At 42.6% G+C, this 21,510-nt stretch overlaps 1 protein-coding gene and 1 long non-coding RNA gene across 10 annotated transcripts in view; one reads left to right on the forward strand and one right to left on the reverse strand.

Moving 5' to 3' along the window:
* Positions 1-21,510, reverse strand: part of LOC148513991 (uncharacterized) — a 213,994-nt gene that overhangs the window by 90,700 nt on the left and 101,784 nt on the right. The window contains exon 1 of one of the 2 annotated variants that reach the window (XR_015880122.1): positions 9,403-9,482. The exons of the other annotated variant lie outside the window; for it this stretch is intronic. This is a non-coding gene — a long non-coding RNA (uncharacterized LOC148513991). Of the gene's footprint in view, positions 1-9,402; positions 9,483-21,510 lie in introns of those variants that run through there. 2 annotated transcript variants of the gene reach the window in all.
* Positions 1-21,510, forward strand: part of ABI3BP (ABI family member 3 binding protein) — a 515,514-nt gene that overhangs the window by 90,260 nt on the left and 403,744 nt on the right. The gene's annotated exons all lie outside the window — the stretch shown is intronic.

The raw sequence follows: 21,510 nt of genomic DNA on the forward strand, positions 1-21,510 counted from the left end.
GCCAGCCAGCCACACCAGGTGAGAGCTGTGTTATAACAACTTATGGGGGATCATACTAGATATAGGAAGGTGTAAGATAAAGTGATACTGTAATTGCGATGAGTGATCGATCATTAATCTCAGCATTGCGGAGTGATTTAACACACTCTGGTAAAAGTCACTTCAACTCTCTCTGAGTGCTGCAACTGATATCATTTGTCACTAACATGAGTTACTGAGATTCATTTTAAACATTTTGGCCTAATCTGCACTGAACAGTTTTTTTTTTTTGTTGGTCCACTTTACTTTATATTACCATACTGCAAAAATCCTAATTTACTTGCTGTGTGTAATTCCACTCAGTACAGGTTGAGTCTCCCATATTCAAATATTCTGAAATATGGAATATTCCGAATTACGGAATATTTTTAGCGTGACTGAGATAGTGAAACCTTTGATTTTTGATGTTTCAATGTACACAAACTTTGTTTAAGGCTCAAAATTATTAAAAATAAAGTATAAAATGACCTATAGGCTGTGTGTATAAGGTGTATATGAAACATAAATGAAATTCAGGTATGTACACAAACTTTATTTGAGCCACAAAATTATTGAAAATATTGTATAAAATGACCAGCAGGCTGTGTGTATAACGTGTATATAACACAAAAATGCATTCTGTGTTAAGATTTGGGCCCTATTCCTAAAACATTTCAATATGGTTTGCAAATATTCCAAAATACGGAATATTCTGATATCCAAAACACCCCTGGTCCCAAGCATTTTGAATATGGGAGACTAAACCTGTACATACTAATCAGGGTCACTACGGAGAATGTACAGCTAGGTGGAATTTACCGTAGGTGTTTTGTCTGTCGTATACATAATTACTGCTTCTGCATTGTTAAGCTTCCCATAAAGTGTATGAAAGCATTAGTGTCCCTGGCTGTCAGCACTAGGTCTGTCAGGTCAGACGTCTTCTCCTCCAAGCAATTTAATATCTTTCAACAGTCTCTGTACAGCTGCACACACTAATCTAAGTAATGTTATAGTAAAAGCAACTACAAGTTATACACCAACAGCGGCTGTTGGAGGAGAGATCCACTGATTGAAGTTTGAGGGACCAGGGGGCCTATGTATCAAGCATTATTATCAATGGGGAATACAATCTGACCCCTATGTACTAAACTCCAAAAAGCAAAGCTTTATGGAGTTTAGCACTGGTAATTTACACGATGGTGTAAACTACTGTTTGCCTATGGGCGCTCCAGGGGCAGGAGAGAGATATTGCAATCTCTCCTCCTGCAGCCCCAGAAGCTGACACTGTGCGCAGTGCCGGGATATAACTCATGGGGACAGCGGTTACCGCAACCGCTGTCCCTGCAAGTTCCCGTTGTACATAGCCGGGATATGTTCATTAAAAATGAAAATATTCACGGCTAGTTGGATTGTTAATAATCGCGGCAGTACCGCGATTATTAATGCATAATCCCCCAGATCACTACGGCACATGAAGTTGTGTGGGGGATTCCGGAACCCCGATTTTATTACACGCCTTGGTGAAGATAATTTCTGGTATAGTCCCCATTACCAGGCCCGCCAAGAGCCGCGGTGGGCCCGGGTAACAGGGGGCGTGGCCTAATCGTGGGAAAACAACAGATTTGCAGCGTACGCTGGGGGGCGCTCTAAGCCCCCTCAGCCCTGCTCAAAGCCAGGGGGGGCACGATCAGTGTGATCGCTCCACCCACAGGCATAGGAGACTGCTGTGGCTGCTGCTCAGCAACCACGAGCAGTCTCCCACTGCAGCTCAGCACACGCTGTGTGCTAGGCTGCTGTGAGTGGGGGGAGAGGCGGCGCCGGAAGCCCGGGCAATCTGTACCTGCCCCCCCACCTCTCTGCGCCCCTGCCCATTACTTAGCAGTGCCAGGAGATGTGAATTTTCTATGAGTTTATTTTTTGATGCATATATGTTATTAAACTTATTTTATGTGGTAATGCACTATTGTGGAAACTTCTTTGTATTTTATATGTAGAGATAACCACAGGCGCACACATATTCTGTGCAGAGAGAGCATCAACTCAGATACATGATTGATGAGATAATCCCCGCTATTTTACACAGGGAAGTAAATTATGTATTAGTTGTTTCATCCCTTTTTTTCTTATTTTTCTTACTTTTGCCGTGATTATTTACGGTCCAACTCGACGAGGAATATTGTCATTTTTAATGAAAATATCCCGGCTATGAACTCGCAGGGACAGCAATTGCGGTTATATCCCCGGCATTTCAGGGAAGTCTTTCATAGAAGTGAAAGACTTCCCCGGGCGTAGCTGACACTGTGCAAGCGCACAGCGGCAGCTTCCGGGACTGGCCAGGGGCTGCGGGGGGGAGATAGAAAGATCTCTCTCCTGCAACGAGAGACCCCATAGGCAAACAGTAGTTTACACCATCTAAAGATGGTGTAAACTAACAGGCTATACTCCAAAAAGCATAATTTAGTACATAGGGTCAGATTGGAGTTCCCATTGATATTAATGGGGACTGTGATCTGAAGTGCTAATTAGCACTTTGCAGGAGTTTTCTGTGAAATCTCCTGCAATGTGCCATTAGTACATAGGATCGATACGTAAAATTATGCAGAAACTGCAGTTTCTGCATAGTTTTATGTAAAAAATGGCTTGATAGGCCCTTTTGAATCAAACCATTAGGTCGGTTATATTCAATGGTTTACATACTTGTGCCAGGATTGTCTCTAATCACTTTATTTAATTTATTATCGTAGGGTGGAGCTGAGACTATACCAACAGCGTGCTATTTGAAGCGCCACATAGTGTACATCTGTCGCTATAATATTGTAGTGCCCGTAGTTTACATTATACCACTCGTAGTGCCCACAGGTCACATTATACCACATTGTAGTGCCCTTAGTACACATAATGTCACAAAGTACACCCACAATGTGTAAAATGTGGCTACAGTTAAAGAGAATCTGTCATTTGTGTGGCAGAGGTTATTTAATTATCTAGGCAGTAATAGAAGCTTACTTAGAAAAAATAATAAACAACCATAGAGTCAGCACTAAAATGCAGCAAACTGGAAATCAACTACCTTTCTTAATTCCTGACACATACAGTGCATCCGGAAAGTATTCACAGCGCTTCACTTTTTCCACATTTTGTTATGTTACAGCCTTATTCCAAAATAGAATAAATTCATTTTTGTCCTCAAAATTCTACACACAATACCCCATAATGACAACGTGTAAAATGTTTTTTTGAGATTTTTGCAAATTTAATAAAAAAACAAAACTAAGAAATCACATGTACATAAGTATTCACAACATTTGCTCAATACTTTGTTGATGCACTTTTGGCAGCAATTACGCCTCAAGTCTATTTGAATATGATGTCACAAGCTTGGCACACCTATGTTTGGGCAGTTTTGCCCATTCCTCTTTGCAGCACCTCTCAAGCTCCATCAGGTTGGATGGGAAGCGTTGGTGCACCGCTATTTTCAGATCTCTCCAGAGATGTTCAATCGGATTCAAGTTTGGGCTCACTCAGGGCTCTATTTACTACAATCCGCATATTGAATGCAGATTGTAGTGTGATATTACCGAGTGAATTCGCATTGCGAATTCAGGCAATATCACAGGGATTTACTATAAATCCCTTGCAGGGACAGAGCTTGCGATAAAGCTCTGTCCCTGCGGATCCCATCCGCACTCTAGTCGCGGTATTTTTTGAAAAAATACCGCGACTAAGAGCCCGCGCATGCGCCGACCGACCACCGCTACTACCCCCCACCGACGCTAAGCCCCGCCCCCCACGATCGTGGACCCTCACGACCCCCCCTCCCCCCTTGCGACCCCCCCTCCCTTCATTACACTTACCTGCATCCTCCTGGCCTCCGTGATCTTCTCCCGGCTTCCCGATCAGGTGATCTCCCATACTGCACTGGGACCCGATCACCTGATGACCGAGTCCCAGTGCACTGTGGGAGACCAGCTGACCGGAGAGGAGCCATCACCGGAGGCCCGATCACCGGTCCCTGGATTCAGGTAAGTAAAAAAAAAAATTGTTTAATTTTTTTTTTCTTTTTTTTACAGCAATCAGCTTGCGGTCTGCTTAGACCACATAGCTGATTACTGGTACCGGCTCCCGCCTCTGCTCTCCCCGTTAGAGCAGAGTGGGAGCCCGGTAACCGGGGGAGACCCTGGATAACGCCACCTCCAGGTGGCATTATTATCACAGGGCTTCCCCCGGTATTTTTTTACAATTTATTTTTAGTAACTCTGGTCGGATCACATTTCCCATTACAGTTATGGGAAATGCGATCTGCTTTACTAAAAATAAGTGATACTTAGGTGTTGGAGTAGAATTTTACTAATTCTACTCCAATTGCCCTGTAATAACTACAGGTGATACTAAAATAATGTGAAAAGGGTGTGAAAACACCCTTTTTCACTTTATTTTAGTAAAAATAATGTTAATAAATAGAGCCCTCAAGGACTTTCACAGAGTTGTCCTGAAGTCACTCCTTTGATATTTTGGCTGTGTGCTTAGGGTCGTTGTCCTGCTGAAAGATGAACCGTCGTTCCAGTCAGACGTCAAGAGCGTTCTGGAGCAGGTTTTCATTCAGGATGTCTCTGTACATTGATGCATTCATCTTTTCCTCTATCCTGACTAGTCTCCCAGTTCCTGCCGCTGAAAAACATCCCCACAGCATGATGCTGCACCACCATGCTTCACTGTAGGGATGGTATTGGCCTGGTGATGAGCGGTTCCTGGTTTCCTCCAAACATAACGCCTGGCATTCACGCCAAAAAGTTCAATCTTTGTCTCATCAGACCAGAGAATTTTGTGTCTCATGGTCTGAGAGTCCTTCAGGTGCATTTTGGCAAACTCCAGGCGGGCTGCCATGTGCTTTTTACTAAGGAGTGGCTTCCGTCTGGCCATTCTACCATACAGGCCTGATTGGTGGATTGCTGCAGAGATGATTGTCCTTCTGGAAGGTTCTTGTCTCTCCACAGAGGAATGCTGTAGCTCTGACAGAGTGACCATCCGGTTCTTGGTCACCTCCATGACTAGGGCCTTTCTCCCCCGATTGCTCAGTGTAGACGGCCGGCCAACTCTAGGAAGAGTCCTGGTGGTTCCGAACTTCTTCCATTTACAGATGATGGAGGCCACTGTGCTCATTGGGACCTTCAAAGCAGCAGATATTTTTCTGTACCCTTCCCCAGATTTGTGCCTCGACACAATCGTGTCTCGGAGGTCTACAGATTATTACTTGTCCTTGTACTTCAAGCTTGGTTTGTGCTCTGACATGCACTGTCAAGTGTGGGACCTTACATAGACAAGTGTATGCCTTTCAAAATCATGTCCAATCAACTGATTTTACCACAGATGGACTCCAATTAAGCTGTAGGAACATCTCAAGAATGATCAGTGGAAACAGGATGCACCTGAGCTCAATTTTTAGCTTCATGGCAAAGGCTGTGAATACTCATGTACATGTGATTTCTTAGTTTTTGTTTTTTTTTTATTAAATTTGCAAAAATCTCACATACTTTTTACACATTGTCATAAGGGGGTATTGTGTGTAGAATTTTAAGGACAAAAATGAATTTATTCCATTTTGGAATAAGGCTGTAACATAACAAAATGTGGAAAAAGTGAAGCACTGTGAATACTTTCCGGATGCACCGTATGTCTGACAGATATGCGTTCGGCATCCCGGTGGTCTGGATGCCGATGCTTACATTACCGGTGACAAAATACTTACGCCGGTCAGAATCCCGGCGCCAGCATCCCGACCGCCGGGATGCCGAAGGTAAGTAACGGGGTTGGGCTGAGGTTTAGGGGTTAGTGTTAGGCACTAGAGGGAGGGTTAGGCACTAAGGGCGGAGGGTTAGGTTTAGGGTGCGGGGAGAGGGAGGTTAGGTTCAAGCACTAGGGGGGGGAGTTTAGGGTTAGGCACCAAAGAGGGAGGGTTAGGGTAGGGAGAGGGTGAGGGTTAGCATACCGACCAACAAATGTCGGTATGTTAACCCTGTCGGGATCCCGGCGTTGGGATTCTGGCCACCAGGATCCCGACTATCGGCATTTCATACTGATTCCACCTGACATGAGGTTCAGTAATTAATATGACAGATCTGTCTTTGTGAGAATACATGTACTTTACTTGCTGTCCGATATACCACAGGAAATGCACATTTAATTTTCTTTAATTGTTTCTATATTTATTGAAACAATTCATCAATAAACCTTTTAAAAAAAATCATCAATAAACCTTTTGATCCATTCAAATAGTTTTGCTAAACATACTACTTATAATAAGTTACTATATAGCACAAAGGGGGGAATTAATTTAGCAAGGAAATTTAGTGCAGCACTTATTGGGTATTTTTTTTCATCATTGCATAGGCAGCAAAAAAACAATAACTAGGTGGATAACGGGTGTTGCGACCCTGTTAACGAATACATTTGTGAACTTTTCACGGATACTGTGTGTTTATCGCTCGTTAACCCGTGTTAACTCCTGTTAACATGTCAATTTAATGGGTGTTAACAAAGGTATCAGGTGAAAAAGGGAGCATAATTGAATAGCTTTGGGCGATAAAGCCCAAGGCTACCTCTCTTTTTCACCCGTGACAACTTATCGTGTGTAATTGAATTCCCACCATAGAAGTGAAGCGGATTTGGAAAGCAATATGTACATGGATTCTCATTTACTTTCTTATATCAAATATAACTACACTACTTAAGGAGCAGTAATTTATGATATACAGTACACTGGTTGAGACACTCGTTTACAATATAGTTTAATTAGAACTAGAATAGGGTTGGAAATCTGTGGTTTTAGCAGAGTTTAATGTACACACCACAGGATTGCAAGATAACCCAAGAACCATTCCAGTGTAGCTTTACCAGGCAGTGTGGTTTAATATCCAAGCAATAGCATAGCTGTGCTTACTGTTACATTGGTAGATGAGGAGCATGAAGCAGAGCTTGTAGCGGCGCAGTTTGTAGCGGTGCAGTGTTTAGGCATATCACCAGCCGGTGACTGCGGCTGTCTCAGATTTGCAGAAGTGTTGCAGGTGCTGGGACAGCGGTTAATGCAGGTGAAAGATCCCAGGTCTGGAGCTAAGGGGGGAGACGTTGGTCTCCCTCTATGTCACTCATACACAGTAAGCAACTGGCACGGCGCATGCGCAGTAATAGCAGTGGTGGTCATCTTAGCAAGGGAATGAAGCAACATTCCTGGAGGAGCCATATTGGAGGCTGAGCAGTAGGACTCTCCACTTTTAACAAATAAGATAAAAATAGAACACAAAGCAGATACACTTCCTAGAAACTTTATACTGTATTTACTAATCAGTCTAGTGAAAATGTTATCTGCATAGAAGAGTACTGTACTATGCGCTTATTCCGCAACAGCAGATTATTGTCATTAAATGTGCAGTAAGACAGCAGACTGTTTATAAGTGTAATATGTCTACGGAGGAAAATCATACTAATACAGCTCTGGTGGCAGAAGTAAATTTGTCTGTGGGCAAAAAGATAAAACATAATAAAATTACTATAACTGATATATTATAAATGTAATTGGGTACTGGCATACTGCAAAACTTAAGGAATTGCACAACACGTTTATAAGAAACTACCAGACAATGAATGTCTGGTGAGGGCCATATTCACAGTTATTGCAAGTCATCAGAGGTGAACTTCACCTCTGCTCAGCTTACCATGAAACTCTTGTTGGCATAAAAGGGGTGCTCTTTGCATATACTTGAAGTATGGCTGGGATGGAGATATTGGGGTATATCTATCAAGCCCATTTTCCCTAAAATTATGCAGAAACTACCGTTCCTGCATAATTTTATGTATCCTGTTCTGTACCAATAGCCACTTGCAGAAGATATCACAGAAATCTCCTGCAAAAGTTTAAGTAATGCTGCAGACTGCACTCCCCAGTATTCTCAATGGGGACTGAGCGCCTGATTCAGAGGCGCTCGCAAAAAGCGAGCATTCGCTCTGAATCAGGACGGCTGCTTTTTTTTTTTTTACCCGGCCTCCTGGCCGCTCGCTAAGCTATGGGTGACCACCCACAGCTTTTGCGAGTGGCCAGGTGATGGTCGCTATGGTCGCGACCATTGTGCTTGCGACGAGACCCTTGTGGTAGGGTCTCGTTCCCGCAAGCCCCAGTGAGGAAGCTCACTACTGACATCACGAGTGATGTCATCACGAGTGATGTCAGTAGGGCCGCCCACAAACGGCAGGCGTTCCTTCTGGAACGCCTCCGTTTGACCAGCCACCCCCCCCTCCCCGCCTACAAAATGGGGTGAGCTGTTGATCGACAGCCGCCCCGTTTGTAGAGAGCCCCGGAGCGAGTGAATTTCTTACTCACTCCGGGGCTCATGCGTGCGCAGTGCCCCACCATCGACCCGCTTGCGAGCGGTTCTGAACCAGGCCCTGAGTTTTGACCCCTATGTACTAAGCTCCAAAAACTGTAGCTTTTCAAATCTTGTTCAGCTCCCCAATTCCTCCCTGCAAAATGCCGGTGCAGATGTCTTCATCCCTGAAGAGTTATCAATTTTCCTCAGAACAGGCAGCCAGCACCAGCCACAAAAAATACTAGTACACAAAAGTGCCAATAAGTGTCAAACCAAATGAGTGCTATCAAATAATGTACTATCAAGTCAATATTTTGTATACATAACACAATTCATAGATAATCAATGAATATATATATATATATATATATATATATATATACATACAGAAAACTAGCTGCCGTTTAATGAAGGGTAATCACCCCAGAAAGTAGCTAATGAAAAAGACTGTGAGTGTCCTTTTGAAAATAAAAAATAACTGATTTATTAAAACAATATATCACATACTAAAAGACTGGTGCATAATGGCATACATAAACCGCATAAAATGATGAATTATTTGCATATAGTAGCATATCATCCTGTAATATACATGAGTAATGTGAATAGTACTCTATCCACCAAAGGAAAAAAACACGATCCCCAAATAAAAAGTGCTTTATGTAGAAGTCAGAGACTGTATACAGTTACCGATGCCACTTGGTTCATAGGGTTAACAAGCCCAAAGAGTCCAGCAGGGTTACTAATAACTTGCAGCCTGTGCAATCCCTTAGCTGTGGTCAAGCTAAGGGATCCCTTAGCTGTGGTCTGAAAAGTTTCCCTGTCACAGACAGCTTTCTCAAAGGAAGTATAGGGTTTATTCACCATTACCATATATAAATACCCATTCTCATTAGGGATAATGCCATGCACCTGTGCGAATTATATATAACAGTAATTCTACTAAAAACATGAAAAGGGATCTCACACAGTCTACAACTTATCAATATAATCACAAAACAGAGACAAATCTACATAAATTAAATACCTTTTATAGTATTCAGGTCAAACTTTTGTTAAGTCACGTGAGTGGAGGACCAGAATCCTGAAGCGTCATATGCCCATGTGTTTTTCACTAAGGAGGCGGTACAAGTATGTGCCGCCAATCCAATAGTTATGTCTAATCCGGTCACGTGAGCGGGCGTCCAAGACTCTAGAATGTCTCGCACTCATGTGATCTGTTGTCTTACATCACTCACCCATGTGACCGGATGTCCACCAATCACCGCATACCAAAACAGAAATGGTAGAGATAAAACTGTCTATTGAAGTTTATATATATTTATGTCATCATTCCACGAGCTGGTAAATCCTCTAGTTTATATAGTAGTTGTCACAGCAACACAGCCACAGACATCCAAATTGTATAATAGTTGTCATGGCAACCAAACCGCAAACATTTATTATAAATACAGTCTCTTGAAATAATGGAATTTCATTAGTCGTAAATTAGATTTTATATTTTAATCACACATTTTTCATTACTGATATGAAGAAATTATAAAAATACAGAAATTATTATTATCCTAATACATTCTCATATCTCCCAGAAACCTCTCTCTAAGTTAAATTCTATATATACATATATAACAGATTACTAGTGCACACATATATGTATATGGGGGTAATATCCTAATTTGTTTTCCTTTTTTATCAACATCTAACAATACATTCCATACACATGATAATTAGATTATATCACAAACTTAGTTATCGCAGATGTAGTAGCTTTTTTATTTCATATGACTAAAGTGAAAACTAGAAGATATAGATATGGAGTACTGTGCGGGGAAGGTGTGATCGGACGGTCACTAAGATCTCCGCAGAGGTCAGCAAGTCATATTATAAAACAGAGTTCAATTCTATTGCCTCATTTAGACCATCTGGGACAATTGTATTGCACTTGTAGATCCAAAAGAGTTCTTGTTGGCATAAATTCTGATACCTCTCTCCCCCCCCTAAAAGTGCAAGGTATATGCTCTATCCCCATATTCACAGTTAGTTATTGCAAGTCATCAGAGGTGAACTTGACCTCGGCTCAGCTTAGCATGAAACGCTTGTTGGCATAAAAGGGGTGCTCTTTGCATTTACTTCAAGTATGGCTGGGATGGAGATATTGGGGTATATTTATCAAGCCCGTTTTACATAAAATTATGCAGAAACTACCGTTCCTGCATTATTTTATGTATCCCGTTATGTACCAATAGCCAAATGCAGAAGATATCACAGAAATCTCCTGCAAAAGTCTAATTAGTGCTGCAGACTGCACTCCCCAGTATTCTCAATGGGGACTGAGGTTTGACTCCTATGTACCAAGCTCCAAAAAAAGTTTAGCTTATCAAATCTTGTTCAGCTCCCCAATTCCTCCCAGCAAAATGCCGAAGCAGATGTCTTCATCCCTGATGAGAGTTATCAATTTTCCTCAGAACAGGCAGCCAGCACCAGCCATGTTCACTTAGTCCAGGAGTGGGGAACCTTTTTTCTGCCGAGGGCCATGTTGATATATATAACATTATTTGCGGGCCTGGCGCAGGCCACACCCCCTCCATGATGTCACACTGGGCGGGGCCACAATCGCAGGTGATTACCGCAATGCCTGGAGCATCCTCAGGATGCTCGAGCTCTAATGGCAGCGGTGTGACTATCTGAAGCGCCTTAAGGTCTCAATAGGCGGCACTGCTGCATAGATTCTGGCTGCAGGGTGCCAATCTAGGCACCTTGCTAGGCAGATGAGGCTAGCAGAAAAAAGCTCAGAGGACCAGACCAAATGATTCTGCGGGCCTTATACGGCCCCCGGACCTGAGGTTCCCCATCCCTGACTTAGTCTATCTCCCAACACCAGGCCTCTGATCAGAGCTTCTGGCTGTAATGTGACACTCTGCTGGTCTATCCCATTTTCACTTCTTTCACCAGCAAATCATCACTGGGTCTTTGGGCCCCATGGGAAACCAGCTTTGTGGTCTCTACCAGCAGCATTCATCTAGCAATGTGGGCTCTCAGCACCCACTAATAGTAGTTACGCCCCTGCAGCATGTCCTCAAGGTTTAGCATGCCCTATTAGCAAAAATGGCAGGACATACTGGGATTTGTAGTTCCACAGTAGCTGGAGTGCCACTCCTAGCCTACCTCGGACTTATAGAATACAGGATATTTCCCTGTAAGATACAAGGGATTCGGTTAAAATGCTGGTGGACGGGATGCCGGACGTCGATATACCGACGCCGAAATCCTGATGCCCGTCAGTAAACCGATGCTGCAATCCCACATTGTAATTCCATTCCAGGTAACCATCAATCCATCCGAACATTCCCTAGAACGCCTCTGCCCAGTAATCTCCAAGCCACTATTCCAAGCATAACGTGTCTAATATTAGCAAGTTTAAAGTACCGTAACAGGTTTTAGGAGAGATGTAAAAACAATATCTTAAGGAGAAAGTAAACTTTGTATCGGTCATGTTACGCTCTTTTACCCCAGTCTGCTGAAAACTGAGAATCGTACACCAGGCCCATGCACAAGTGTCAGAGAATCAATAGAGTGTATTGCTCTCTTTAAATTATTAAATATATAGTTTTTATTAAAATGTACTTATTTCTACTAACATACAACAGATCCCCTTAATTCAGAGAGTAATATCTGAAAAGTTTTTGGCTTATTGCGCTACAAGCGCAGTACATTGGAAATGGCGTGTTTATTTGTACAATCCCCCTCCAGAGAACTAATCTATGAGACAATATCCCATGCACTTGTTGTGTGGAATTCCGAAGACAGAAGGTCATATTCTTTTCCCACTGTAGAACAGAGAATAAACTATGACAGTGAAGTTCACGGGTTAGCAGCATTGCTGATTTTGATGTTCTGCTTTACTACAATTGTCAAGGACAATCAATCAGCTGTTCCGACAGCTGCATTCCTGCCCTGACTCCCCCCTCTCTGACAATGGGTGGAATGAGGCCAATAAATAACTGAGATGGGTTAAAGTCATTTCTGTTCTCTGTAAGAAGAGCTTCTAAAATGTAAAAGCCTTTATTTTGTCATTTTTAAGTAGGTGGTATCATTTTATTTATTTATTTACAGTTATTTATATAGCGCACACATATTTTCCGTAGCGCTTTTACAGACAAAATTTGGCCATTCACATCAGTCCCTGCCCCAGTGGAGCTTACACTCTATATTAATTTGTGTTGGGAGCCAATTAACCTACCAGTATATTTTTGGAGTATCATCACACAGAACACGCCTACTATTCTTATTCAAAAACTCTCATCCATGATCATATAATATTCTGTAATTACTTTTGTAGGATATACTATTATGTCCTTTCACATATAATAGGCATCATATTGATATGCGTCAGTTGTCTGTTTGTTTACATTCTTGCGATCTTAAAATAGGTAAAAGACAGAGGTCCTGATTCAGAGGCGCTCGCTATTTGCGAGCACTTGCTCTGAATCAGGGCGGATTTAAAAAAAAAAAAAAAAAAAAATCTGCCTCCAGGCTGCTCGCATAGCTGTGGGTGCCACCCCCCGACCCGCCTACAAAACGGGGCGAATTGTCGATCAACATCGACAGCTGCCCCGTTTTGCTGCGAGCCCCGTGCGAGTGAAGTTCTCACTCTCTCCGGGGCTCGCGCACGCTATGCGTGCGCACTGCCCGACCATCGACCTGCTTGCGAGCGCTATGCGCTCGCGAGCGGGTCTGAATCAGGCCCAGAATCTGTGGGATCCATACTAAAGTCACACAAAAAGCCAGTTCTATACTAAATTCACATAAAAAGTCGAATGCAAAATGCATTCTAAAGTCACACAAATAGGCACATCCATACCAATCTCATGAAAAGTCAGATCTCCATAATAAGCTGGAAGCCCGATCCACATTAATTTTGCATAAAAAGCCAGATTCACGCAAAATAATAAATCTCTACTAAAGTTAATCAAAAAGCCAGATCCATAACAAATTTAAAAGAAAAACCTGGTTCCACTTTAAATTTACAGAAAAAGCTGAATCCACACTACAGTCAAAGAAAAAAACAGATCCACGATCATTTTACACAAACTTTTTGGATCCACATAAAAATTCTAATCCAAATAACACACCTTATCCACAAAATTCACACAAACATATCTAGATCCTGTCAGATCCAAAATATGGATTTAGCTGTCTATTTATCAAAAAAAATTTCAGGATATGCCATGAAGCACCTGTTTTCATGTTATATACACAAATTCAAAGTATTTAGAGGCTCAGCACAAAGTTCCATCGCACTCTCCATCAGGTTCCCTGTTGCCACTACCAGTGCCTGATTGTCCTTGGACTCACATTTCCATGGATTTTGTGATGGATCTACCTTCATTACAAGAGGTCAACACTATCCTGGTGGTGGACAGGTTCTCCAAGGCCATTCACTTTCTTCCATTAAAGGGTCTATCTTCAGCACTAAAGTTGGTAAGAGGTATTCATAAGAGAAATCTTTAGTTTGCATGGGTTTCCTAAGGACAGTTAACCTCCAGATTCTGGAGAGCATTATGCAAGTGCTTTGGCATCAACCTGAGCTTCTCTTCGGCCTGCCATCCCCAGAGCAATGGCCAGACACGGCGAATAAACCAATTTGGATGTATGTTTCAGCCAATCAGGATGACTTGGTCTCTCTGTTGCCATGGGCAGAATTTGGCCACAATAATCTGTATCATGAGGCATTTGGGCATTCTGAATTTTCTACTCAGTACGGTCTGCATCCGGTGTTACCTGAGTTACCAGGTATTCGATCAGTGTGAACTGGTTCTTTGAGATGTGGAAGGAGGTAAAGAAGAATTTGTGCAAAGCGGACAGGAAGAGGAGGAGGGGTCCGGTACTGAGCCCCAGGGATAAAGTCTGGCTGTCAACATGTGTCCCTTCTAAAACCCTTGGTGCTTAATCGATTCTCAGCACCCTGCAATCCTCCCTCTGCAATTTCAGTAGACCATTAGGAAGAATATGAAGTGAAGCAGATCTTGGATTCCAGAATTTCTGTTCAGTTCTTGGTAGACTGGAAGGGTTATGGTCCTGAGGAACGTTGTTGGGTCAAGGCTTCGGACATTCACGCACCTCAACATATTCGGAAATACCATCAGGAGTTACCTGGCAAGGCATTTGTGGGGTGTTCGGTGCCCACCCCTAGAGGAGGGGTAATGTCACAGCGCGCCGAACAACGGCAGACACTTACTGGGTCCGGCGGTGCTGGTCTGCGGCAGGGCAGCGAGCGTGGAATCCCCAGCACCCGCTGCTGTGTGATCCTCCCTCCCAGCGGCAACATGCAGGCAACCGCTGCTCCCCTGATGGTGCGCGCGCCGACCTGTAAAGAATTAAAGAGCCAAGAACACCAGTTAGGTGACATCACAGGAGGCGCCAAATTCAAGCCCTGCCTATTTAAGGAAGTCCCTGGGAACACTCTTGTGCCAGAGTATAAGCTTCCAAACCTACTCCAGCGTTCCTGTATATTACTCATTGCTCGTTCCTGACCTTTAGCTTTGTCTGTGACCCAATTTCATCTGCTCCCTGGTACTGCACTTGGTATTCTGGTTTTGACCTTGGCTATCCTACGTCTGCTCCCTGGTACCGTCTTGTCCGTTTGGTTCTGACTCATCCTGTCGACTATGCTGCAAGTCTCCTTCCTTCTCCACTTCATCCAGAGCTCACCAGCACCTGTATAGGCGTGTTGGACGCAACCAAGTCCATAGCTCCTTGCGGGGGGTCCCCGGTGTACACTGCCGACACATTAGACTCCGCGCCTATGTAACAGTTTTCGCCAATCCCAAATACGGGTTGCATCCATTATCCACCTGAGAATTGCGACACCCTCTCCTCATCTGTATGTCCTGTAGTGTACATTCCCCCCATTTCTGTTTTAGTTTTGTGCCCTCAGATCCCCCTCTGTATGTTCTGTACTGTTCTGGCCTCCCTATTTGTATGTTTTGTATTTTTCTCTCTCCCTACGCATAGGAGAGGTGAGTATGGATTTTTTTTTTCAGGTACACCCCTATGGATTACTTCGGATACTAGGTGAGTATGTGTGAGTGTGCATGTATGTTTTATTAAAATTATACTTTCATGGTGTATGTTTGTTTATTCTGAACTTTATTTACGTATTTCTTTAGTTGTGGAACTAAAAGTGCCAGCGGGCCCGTAATGCCCCGCATGCTGGTATTTTGGTTCTCCATATACCAGCATGCAGGGGAGGCTTGCTTGTACTTGTGGTTCTACAACTAAAGACAATATGGAAACTTTATTTTTACACTTTACACTAACACTATCAACTCGGCACCCACGGGCATAGGGTGCCGGGGATAGCCCCGGGCTATCAGTCTAGGCCTGGGGTGCCCTGGAGAGGGGGACCCCTTTATTACGGGGGTCCTGAACTCCCCAGGGATCCCCGGCCTGGACTGACTAGCGGTCAGGGATAATGCTTTGGCCGGGGAAACCGGTGAAAGGTTTTCCCTGGCTGTGGCATAATCCCCCCGCTAGAAAGAGTTCGGTGCTGGATCTGGAATTTTCAGGGGACCCCTACTCGTTTTGTCCCCTGATTTTCCAGAACCAGGACCAGCTCAACAAAGCCCTGTGCTGGTTCTTAATATACAGGGGCCCCCTACGCATTTTGGCCCCTGTATTTTTAGAACCATAACAGGCTTTATAAAGCCCGGGGCTGGTTATGCTTTTGGGGAGGGGGTGCACGTCATTTTTTTTTAATTTAAAAACATTTTACATAAGTACACACAGAAACATGTACATATCTCATGGATATGTGCATGTTTCTGTGTTAATCTGACCTGCTCAGGATGTACTCGCTAGCCTGAAGCAAGTCTATTATTTGGGGACTTTTGGTAAACTTTTTTTTGCGAGTCTGAAACAGACACTCTATTACATTGGGCGAGTTGATTGTTTTCAATGTGAAAACATCTGAATGCGAGTTTGAGAATGGGGAGTTTTAGTAACTCTGAAAAATGCGAGTTTTAGTGAACAGACACCCTATTACACTGGAGAGCTGTGAAAAATTGCGAGTTTAGCACCAAACTCGCAATTTACCAAAACAGACTACCTATTACATTTGGCCCATTGATTCCGCTTCCTCCCACTGACCCACGAATCATGGTATTTTACCGTGAGGGGGCAGGGCTTAATAAACATGTTGCCTGCTCTCATCTGTCAGGGAGGGTTTCTGGATACTCAGAACCCCCCCCTGTGTGGGCTACTGGAGCTTAGGTATTTTCAGCTAGGAGATGTGTCGCTGTACCTATGCCACTTGGCTAGTCAACCAGAGAATAAAGAATTTTTGTAACAAACAGTTGTACCTATAAATGCATGCCTTATTTTGAAGTATAAATTAAAATAACATGTTCTTGTAAAATTAACAGTTTTGATCAGTTTTGCTATTAGCCACATTAGTATTTATAATCAGGGTACTGGGCTCTACATTATGCAACTAATAGAACGGTCTGTCATTGTTAGAAACCATGTGAGTGTGATGTCATATATATTTAACGGTTTCTTGATGGCCTGAGGTTAATATGTGATGGTAAGTTTAAGAATTATGTTTAAAAGGTAACTGGTATCCAAGGCCTATACAAAGTTGTCTGAAGTAAAGCCAGCCACTCAGAGTTATATGCTTGACCATATTCAGAGGCATTAACAAGTCTTTAAATGGAATTGTGACAGTTTGAAAACTGTCAGACTCTCGGGATGAATTGAACTAAGAGACTGTATAAATTTCTCGCTGTTTCCCCAGCATCAGAGATTCTATCCTAAGAGGTCTATGTTCTGTAAGGTTTCTCCTTTTTATTTTAAACTGTATTTTTCCAAAGTATTGTGTCACATCCCATACCTTCTTACTGGATTTCTAGCACTCAAACAGGTTACTTACAATTCTGCCATTAAGGAGGGGCAAGTTACAGAGACATTTCCTCTTCCACAACATGACAGAGAGGCAAGGACTCCCAGAGTTTGCGCCCCAGACACCGTAATTACCACATATATTTATAGTATTAGGTTTCTTCAACTCTGAAATTAGAGATTACATCTGAAAATATCTTTCACACTAGCAATACTTATTCACCTCTAAGTACAACAATAGTTCCATTTTTTTTACAGCAAATATATAGATAACGAGTAGAATCTTATAGGTATTATTTCTAAAATGTACAACAATATAAATCAGAATAAATTTTAAATATAATTACACAAACTGTTCCACATTCACTTAACAACGGAACTAAACCTTACAGAGTCCTTCTCCAATGTTCAGAATACTAATAATATATTGCATGTGATATATGGCCAAAATTTCTGCTTTATGTTCTGCAATTCAAAATACAGTAGATTTGGGTCATGAATTATATAGTGGGAATTAATGCACCCTGATATTCTGTGGAGATCTGTATAGTCGGAAGCAAGATGATGGTATACTCCTATATAATGTCACAGACTCTAAAATTAACGGGGTCATTACAAAGGCAAATATAGTTTGCAAAGAAACATTTGTTTTCTATTGATAGCTTCAATCAAACAGAGGGGCTTATGTAATAGGTTGCGAGCTGCAGCCTCTGTGGGAACTCCTGCGAGTCTTCCCAGCGACTGCAGCTTGCAAACTGTTACATAAGCCCCATGGTTTTTTCCTGTCAGGTACCCCAGTAGCAATCGATGAGTGTTGTCGGTGGAACAAGATAACAAATATCTCAGTTAAAAAGACATTTATTACAAAGAAAAACTAAATATATTATAAACACTTTACTTGCTCGCCAGCTCACCTACTTAGGACATAAATGGTTCATTTCCAGGAGACCCCTCCAACATCTTGGAGCTGGAATCTCGCACATCGAGAGAAAGGCAAAGGCTGCGGCTGATGAATCTCCTTTGTCTTGAACTTTTTTTTTTTTATTGAGTGAATCACAATAAAATAATACAGACAAAATTCCAAAATACGAACAGCACATAATATAGTTATGTTATAAGAACTGTAATCATTCAAACAACAATATAGTGATTAATTTTCTTTGTAAAAAAAAAAATATAAAAACCAGAAAAATAGCTCGCAGCAACGGTGTGGCAAGTCGTCAGGAAATAAAGGATAAAGGAGAAAAAAGGAAAAAAAAAACAATAGAAAAGGGTGAAGGTAAGTAAACATGGGGTGGTTGGACTCTAGTTAAAAAGAACCCCGCAAACAAAATTGCACAAAGAAAAATTAAGTGTTGAATGGGGTGGAAACGTTTTGGTATGTCAACCAAGGGGACCATATTTTATCAAAAAACTTTGAGGTATTACGTAATTTAGCGGTCATGTATTCCAATATATAGACATACTAAATACGTAATAATTGATTCCAATCAGTTGCTATTTGGCAGGTCATAGCAGATACAATGAGTCGGGACAACTTATTTTGATGCCGGGATATGGTGGGCAGGTTTAATGGAAGAAGGAGATGTTGTGGGTCAGAAGAGATAGTTGTGAGAGGAGACTGACGACCTCCTGCCATATACCAGCTAGTTTTGGACAGGACCACCAGATGTGCAAAAAGGTACACTCATCCCGACAACCCTTCCAGCACCTATCCAAAACATCAGGAAACATTACTTTTAGTCGGGAGGGTACATAATACCATCGATATAATAATTTATAAACATTTTCCTTGATTTTTAACAAATAGAACTGGAGGCGGCATTGTCCCAAATTTCCGTCCAATCCTTTGCATATATGGAGTGCCCCAAATCCCATTCCCATGCTGATTCATGAGAGTCCCGGTTAGGACTTACTTCCTCACTCAATAAAGAATATACAGTAGAGATTAGACCCCTGGTAGAGGGTCGTTTCCGACATATAGACTCAAAAGAAGTTAAGGGTCTGCCAGTCAGTCGGGCTGATTTTGGAATGGAAGTGCCTAATTTGTAGAAAGCGAAAGAAATCTTAAAATGGAATTGCTGCCTTTTCTTGAATTCCAGAAAATTGTGGACAATTAGTATCTATGGTGATATAATTTAAATAATAAATATTACCTGATAACCAAGCAGTAATGGAGGGTTTACATAAACCTGGAGGGAAAACAGGGTTATGAAATAGTGGTATCAAAGGGGACGGACTTGGGGCAAATTTAAAACGTCTATTGATTAAATCCCAAACTGACAATGAACGGGAAATTACAGGATGAGAAGAAACTATCCGGGGGCGATGAATCCTAGGAAGCCATAACAGGGAAGATACAGTGGCTAGTCCCCGCTCCTCGGCTTCAATGTCCACCCAGACCTTCCTTGCACCAAAGTTACACCACTGAGCACAATGAGAAAGCTGCGCAGCATAATATTTTTTAAAGTCATTAATACCTAGACACCCCCCCCATACTAGAGGGACACTGAAGCAATTTTAGTCTAACCCGTTGGCTTTTTTGGTTCCATATGAAATTTGATGCTGAAGAATTTAAAAACTTAAGTATGAATATAAATCGGAGGGGTTTGAAATAAATATAAGAGCTGAGGAAGAACGCTCATCTTAACAGACTGCATTCTACCTATCCATGAGACGAAGTAGTCGTATGTCTTGAACTTTTATACCAGCCTGCCAGTGAGCTCCAAACACAACTTACAAATATGGGTATAAATCCGCTTTAAGCTACTCTACTGGTCAATTATTGATAAGAAAGGTATAACAAACTAACGTATGCGTGGATACTACAAGACAACGCCTTGGAGATTTATGAGGTGTCTAATGGTCACATTCCTTTGTATCACCTAATGTTTGACCACTATCTAATGCCTGATACATTCATAAAAGCACTGAACACAACATGGCTTTCACCAGTTATCTTCTGTTCTCCCATAACAATGAGTTTGCACTCTGACTATGGTCAGAGGAAGTAATTTAAATCACCTTGACTGTATCACACTAGTGTCAGGACTGCGATCGCGCAGATCCCCATGTCTTGATATAGTGAGTGTAGAGCCAAATATAATACACTGAATATTCACTCTCTCTGCCCGTTATACCATACACATCTGTACTCCCACAAATCCCAGGTCCCCTAATACTCTTTCATAATTGCACAGACTCGGCGACACAAAGTACCATGCAGTTAGATCCCCTGCTTCTAGCAATAATTAACTGTTATAGCATAGCCTTAGCAATCTGATAGCTTCCTCAAAGACTGGGTTCCGGAGCATATATGAAACAGACTAATAAAGGAATAGCGTTCCCGCTAGGCTGTTTTAGCGGGGCGCGGCGCCCTGCCCTCCTTCTGGAGGGCAAAAAGCACCCTGCCCTCCAGGAGGAGGGCAAAAAGCGCCCTGCCCTCACAGCCTGCGGGTGCCGTTCTCACCCGCGGGACGCAGTGTCCCACGGGTGGAGAAACATGCGGTGACCCGGTCACCACCGGAGAATAGACGCCGGGCGCATGCGCCCGGCATCTATTCTCCCTTTCTGCAGCGCTTGGGGGCTGCCCGGCATGTCCGTAAGTGCCGGGCACGCCCCCAAGTATGACGAAAAGGGGACACGTCTTATAGACACGCCCCCTTTTCATGACCACGCCCCCTTTTCGGGCGTGCGCGCACAAGGTTGCCCTCTCTAGCTCCGGCGCCCTGCCTGCCGCCGGAGCTAGAGTGAACACTAAAGGAATGCTTTATTTACAAAAAAAGTAAAATTTTTAGTTACAGAAAGGGTTACAGATTACATATACAAACATGTTGCAATTTCAAAAAGAAAGAAAAAATACTTACAGAATATAAACACACAGCCTATTCTATGCCGGAGCACAGCTGGAAAAATAAAGGTGCATTCTCTCAGTTAGAGTGATCCCAAAGTCTGAAACAGAACAAATTCATGAAGCAGAGAAAAGAGTGGAGAAATGTGTCAGTGGAAAAGTTGCCCATGACAATCAATCAGCTTTGAGGTTTCATTTATCAAGTACATTCTGTAAAATAGGTAGGAGCTGATTGGTTGCCATGGGCAACTTCTCCACTGGCACACTTCTCCACTCTTTTCAGTGTTCATGAATAGACCCCCCTAATTTCTCCTACACCATTTAACATAGTAATTCCCAAATCACACCTAAACAGCACGCTAGCGTCAGGTATATTTCTATGATATA

Source organism: Taudactylus pleione, unplaced genomic scaffold (assembly GCF_031769625.1).
Source record: "Taudactylus pleione unplaced genomic scaffold, aTauple2 ptg000265l, whole genome shotgun sequence".
NCBI classification, from domain to species: domain Eukaryota; kingdom Metazoa; phylum Chordata; class Amphibia; order Anura; family Myobatrachidae; genus Taudactylus; species Taudactylus pleione.